This window comes from Sinocyclocheilus anshuiensis, unplaced genomic scaffold (genome assembly GCF_001515605.1).
Source record: "Sinocyclocheilus anshuiensis isolate Anshui unplaced genomic scaffold, SAMN03320099.WGS_v1.1 scaffold106, whole genome shotgun sequence".
NCBI classification, from domain to species: domain Eukaryota; kingdom Metazoa; phylum Chordata; class Actinopteri; order Cypriniformes; family Cyprinidae; genus Sinocyclocheilus; species Sinocyclocheilus anshuiensis.
In genome coordinates this window covers 137,037-143,596 of record NW_015542347.1, presented here as the reverse complement: position 1 = coordinate 143,596, position 6,560 = coordinate 137,037, and positions in this window count along the sequence as shown.

Sequence of the window (6,560 nt, the reverse complement as noted above, 5' to 3'; positions counted from 1 at the left end):
ACGCTCTTCTCCCTGCGAACCAGCCTGAGGTGTTTCAATAATAAATAAAGCTTTGTACTGACAAACTTCCTAGTCGATTAACATATATTAAAAGTTCAATGTTTTCCTATAATATGCGTGCGCTTCCAATAAATCACGACAAAGTGTGAAAACTAGCTGCTGCATTTCAGTCAGAAAGCTCTAGATTGACGCTCCTGAGTCACTGAAGTCATTGAAGAAGTCAATCAAATAACGTAGAGTGAATCTCGAGGATTCAGATCAGTTCGCTGTCCGCCGGCTGACGCAAGCGCGCTTTGGTTCCTGTAAACGGTTCCTCGGAGGACTCGCTGTGCTCTGTCCCGCTTTCCTGCTCGACGCCGGCTGCAGAACACAGTTGTGTTGAAGTGAACCTTATTTTTAAAGCTTCTTTAGCGAGCTCTGAGGTCACGTGAGCGTCGTCGCGCGCTGCTTCGTGTCAAGTCAGCAGATGTTGATTAAGTTGAGTGTGGACATGTAAATGAAAAGCAAAAAGCAAAAGTCAAGAAAAGCAAAGTCACAACAAGCATTGTAAGGCGGAAGCGTGACGTCGCTCCATTCATCATCACAGCTGCTGTGAGTGTAGGGCTCGAGCTACATTTAAATGGCATTCATAAATGTAAATATGGGGGAAATCCCTGTTGAAAAAAACAGCATATGCTGGTTAGGTATGTTTTGACGCTGGGATGCTGGTTTAAGCTGGTCCTTTGCCAGCACATGACCAGCATAAACCAGCAAAGGACCAGCTTAAACCAGCAAATGACCAGCTTAAACCAGCAAAGGAGCGGCATAAACCAGCAAAGGACCAGCATAAACCAGCAAAGGACCAGCTTAAACCAGCAAATGACCAGCTTAAACCAGCAAAGGAGCGGCATAAACCAGCAAAGGACCAGCATAAACCAGCAAAGGACCAGCTTAAACCAGCAAATGACCAGCTTAAACCAGCAAAGGAGCGGCATAAACCAGCAAAGGACCAGCATAAACCAGCAAAGGACCAGCTTAAACCAGCAAATGACCAGCTTAAACCAGCAAAGGAGCGGCATAAACCAGCAAAGGACCAGCATAAACCAGCAAAGGACCAGCTTAAACCAGCAAATGACCAGCTTAAACCAGCAAAGGAGCGGCATAAACCAGCAAAGGACCAGCATAAACCAGCAAAGGACCAGCTTAAACCAGCAAATGACCAGCTTAAACCAGCAAAGGAGCGGCATAAACCAGCAAAGGACCAGCATAAACCAGCAAAGGACCAGCTTAAACCAGCAAATGACCAGCTTAAACCAGCAAAGGAGCGGCATAAACCAGCAAAGGACCAGCATAAACCAGCAAAGGACCAGCTTAAACCAGCAAATGACCAGCTTAAACCAGCAAAGGAGCGGCATAAACCAGCAAAGGACCAGCATAAACCAGCAAAGGACCAGCTTAAACCAGCAAATGACCAGCTTAAACCAGCAAAGGAGCGGCATAAACCAGCAAAGGACCAGCATAAACCAGCAAAGGACCAGCTTAAACCAGCAAATGACCAGCTTAAACCAGCAAAGGAGCGGCATAAACCAGCAAAGGACCAGCATAAACCAGCAAAGGACCAGCTTAAACCAGCAAATGACCAGCTTAAACCAGCAAAGGAGCGGCATAAACCAGCAAAGGACCAGCATAAACCAGCAAAGGACCAGCTTAAACCAGCAAATGACCAGCTTAAACCAGCAAAGGAGCGGCATAAACCAGCAAAGGACCAGCATAAACCAGCAAAGGACCAGCTTAAACCAGCAAATGACCAGCTTAAACCAGCAAAGGAGCGGCATAAACCAGCAAAGGACCAGCATAAACCAGCAAAGGACCAGCTTAAACCAGCAAATGACCAGCTTAAACCAGCAAAGGAGCGGCATAAACCAGCAAAGGACCAGCATAAACCAGCAAAGGACCAGCTTAAACCAGCAAATGACCAGCTTAAACCAGCAAAGGAGCGGCATAAACCAGCAAAGGACCAGCATAAACCAGCAAAGGACCAGCTTAAACCAGCATCCCAGCGTCAAAACATACCAGCATATGCTGGTTTTTTCAACAGGGATAAGCCTTTGTTTTCTGAGTTTAGAAATTCAACAGTGCCTGTTCAACAGTAGACTAGCTAAAACTATTAATTTGGATAGAAATAAGAAAGCTGTATTTTCTGTAAACATTTAGTTTTTATTTCATTTATTTTATTCTTAAAATCGTAATCAAAAGATACATTTAAATGGTCGTGGAGATTAATTAACTGGTAATCATTTGAAATAATATAGATATGATAATGTGTCTGGTTATTTTGCATTCTATGTTTACTAACGCTTGATTTTTATTAAAATTAAAAGATTTAAACGTTTTCTTTTTGTTATTTGAAGGTCACATTAAAAGTTACAAAGAGTGTATTCATCATCAATTATTTCTATATTCAATAGTTCATTTCGGTATTTCAGTATACACTAGGCCTACCTGTCAAAACATCAAAACTTTGTGGTCTGTAAGATTTTTAAAAATGTTTTTTTAAAGAAGTCTCTTATGCTCATTAAAGCTGCATTTTTATGATACAAAATACAGTAAAAACAGTAATATTGTGAAACATTATTACAATTCAATAATAACTGTATAAATGCATTTTAAAATGTAATATATTCCCTGTGATTGCAAAGCTGAATTTAAATGTCAAATGTCACATGATCCTTCCGAAATCATTCTAATATGCTGATTTGGTGTTCATGAAACATTTTACCAAATAGCATTTAGATGATTTCTAAAAAAATTAAGCTTTGCCATCACAAGAATAAAATACACTTTAAAATATATTAACATAGAAAACAGTTCTTTTAAATTGTAATAAGGATAACAACGTTTTTGTCTTTGTGAGAAATTCAAAAATACTAAAAAATGTAAATTCCACCACAGAATGTTGGAAGAAACAATACATTACTTACAATCTAAGAAGAATGTAAAAAATAAATAAATAAAATCTGACTGGTCCGTTAAAATGACCTTGAACAGCAATAGCAAAAATGGCTCAGTGGAATTAATTTAGTTTAGAGAAAAGCTCTAGCATTGTTTGTTTACAGACTGCTACTTGGTTTGATATTTTACTACAACAATAATATTTAGATATTTTTAAGTTTATAAATACTTAATGGACCCACTGTAATGTTGATTTGTCAGTGCACTCACAAACCACAATATTTGCTGCATGGTAAACAGCACTGACTGTGACCTTTGAGTGAGAACGTGAGCGAGGGCAGGAACACTGAACAGGCTAAAGATCACAGTGTTTGTGAGAGAGAGAGGCAGATTAGAGGAGACTGGATAAAGATAAGATGAAAAGCCATTGGTTAGACTTTAATCTGTGTGAAGTAACAGATCAACAAAAGCCCAATGCCCCACCACTCATTATGCCATTGTAAACACATCTAGAGTTAAGATGAAATAATAAAATCATGCAGTATTGTGATACACAACATATTTCTTGTGAAAGCTACTCCAGGGTTCTTGTATAGTTTATGGGGGTTCAAATCGAATGTATATTGAGGGTGGTGAACTGTTGAAATGTATTCGTATTAGTTACATTTTTACTCTTTAAAATGATTTTTTTGAAGTTGTAAATAAAACAAACATTATTGGAGTGTGTTTTTACCAAAAAAAAAATTGTGAAAAAATTTACTAGCAATTTCTGAGATTGTTTGGTAATGAAAATTGTATTGTAATGCATAATGAATTTGTTAAATGACTGTGCTTGTGATATCAAGGATCATTCTTACGTTCGTTCAATAACACACACACTCTATGTTTGATGAGAAAAAAGAACTCTGCCCTTTGGACTGTGCAAAAACAAAAACATGCATTGCATGGGTCATTTCAACCAATAATTACTATAACCACATGAAATATATCAAAAATAACATATGCACATTGAATATGTTCCTGAAAGAAATGGTTCATCCAAAAATGAAAACCTGCTTACCTTATACTTATAAACAGCTAATAAAAACATCACAATAATCCACAAGTGAAAACAGTTCTAAACAAATATGTTGGTGTATTTTGACGTGAGAAGACAACAGGGGATGGTCTTTTTCACTGGAGTAAGTATTGTTATGGATTATGAACTCATATTTTGACCAGAAGAAATGATTTAAAGTTAAAATGCCTTAATGGTGGATTTGTTTCTCACAGACATGCAGATTTTCACTTCAAAAGATGTTGTTTGGTGGACTGGAGTCGTGTGGATTACTGTAATGTTTTTATCAGCTGTTTCTGACGGCACCCATACACTGCAAAGGATCCATTGATGAGCAAGTGATGTAATGCTAAATTTCTCCAAATCTGTTCTGATGAAGACACAAACTCATCTACATCTTAGATGGCCTGAGGGTGAGTAGATTTTCAGCAAATTTGATTTTTTTAAGGTGAACTATTCCTTTAATTCAGTTTGACAAGATCAAGGAGACATGTTCAGTCCTTTGATATGCAAGCAAGCCCTAAACAGTGGTATTCTGTTTCATCAGTGGATATCTATGATGGAATGAGCGGAAAGTCAATGAATAAACAGTGTTTCAATGATTAGATCTAGTGGTCTGCACATAATTGCAGTGTACTCTGGTATTTGTATTATGGGAAACAGCATGCAGTGTTCTCTTTCTCTTTCCTTAGGCGTTGCCTCTGTCTTTTGTTGATACCATAAAGCAACCTTTAGGAATAAATTAGGCAGTCTCTTGCATAAAGTATTGCACAGACTACTGTTTTTCTCTGTCGGTTGTAAATGCAGTGGTGCTCATGTCTTCTAGGCCTTTGAACAACTGATGTAACTGATCGGAACATGATACATGTGGTAAGCCTTTGCTTTGGCAGCATATGAATGTGTTCATATGAGAACATTTTGAGAGCAAGATCAATAAAGATATTTAGGGGGTGGACTAATTGGTTAACAATATGGCAAAATAATGTTTTGACACAGTGAGTTCAAATAAATGTTCCAAATTTTGTTTAAACTTTCATTTTCAAAAATGTATTACACAATTTAATAAAGTTGCAAACAAATCAGCAACACTAAGGCCACAGGTTCAATTCCCAAGTAACACACAAACTTGAATATATAAGAAGATACAAGATACACAAAGAAGATACAATAAATATTGTATAGGACAATGGCGCCATCAGTCCCGTTCAGTGATTTTAGTTTTGGGTTAAGCCAAAAATCGCAGGGTGCCAAATCTGGGCTGCGGAGGGATAGAGGTTTACCCGAGCATTGCAATTCATTCACTTTCGCAAATGGCTTTCCCAATTCATTTATGCGCACGCGCGCAGCTTAGAGGGAACATTGGTCCTGAACCTGAATGACTCCACTGTTGCTCAGTGCTGTTCATGATGGTGAGTGCAGGAGAGTTTCTCCTGAATTCCACTAACATCTCCACTGTTTTGAACATGTTCAGCTCTAGGTTGTTGTGACCGCACAACAGGAAGCTGGTGATCCGCAGACGGGTGGAGATGGGCACAGAGAGCTGGGTTCATTTGTAGGGGAGGAGGTTAGGGATGATGGTGTTGAAGGCCATGCTGAAGTCCACAAACAGGATCCTCACATACTGTAAGACCCTGGTTTGTCCAGACGCTGCAGGATATAGTGCAGTCTCATGTTGACTGCATCATCCACAGACCTGTTTGCTCAGTAAACAAACTGCAGGGGGTCCAGCAGGGGTTGAGTGATGTCCTTCAGGTTGGCCAACACTAGTCTTTCAGATGACGTCATGACCACATATGTTAAGGCAACAGGTCTGTAGTCATTAAGTCCTGTGATTTTGGGTTTCTTTGGGATGGGGATGATGGTTGTTGAGCCTTTGAAGCAGGAAGGGACGTCGCACAACTCCAGTAATCTATTGAAGATCTGTGTGAAGATAGGGGCCTGCTGGTCAGCACAGGATTTCAGACAGAGTGGTGAAACAACGTCTGCGCCTGGTGCTTTCTCTCATCTCGTATTTTGCATATGTCTGAACTGGACAGCCCTCAAATGTATATATTTTAATGATAAAATATAGAAAAAACATATGAGCCCGGTTTCTCCCAAAGTTTTTTTCCATTTCTGTCACCGATGGAGTTTTGGTTCCTTGCCACTGTTGCCTTTGGCTTGCTTGGTTGGGGACACCTAATATTTGGCAGTATTGTTGACTTGATTGCAGACACTATTGGAAGAGAACTGAACTGAGCTGGATGATGACATCACTAAATGAACAATGAACTGACTTGAACTGAAAAGCTGGCTTGTTTTCTATTGTCCTTTTGCATTATCAACACACCTTTTTCCTGTTTAACACTGTAAAACTGCTTTGACACAATCTGTATTGTAGCCTATAAAGTGCTATATATAAAGGTGTCTTGACTCACTCGACATTATTATATTATATTAATTATATTATATTATATTATATTATATATCTATTACCCCAAACTAAATAACAACGAAACAGATTATATTTTGTATAAAGAAAATTTGCCTATATTTTTTACCATTATATATTTACCATAACGGTAAAAATATA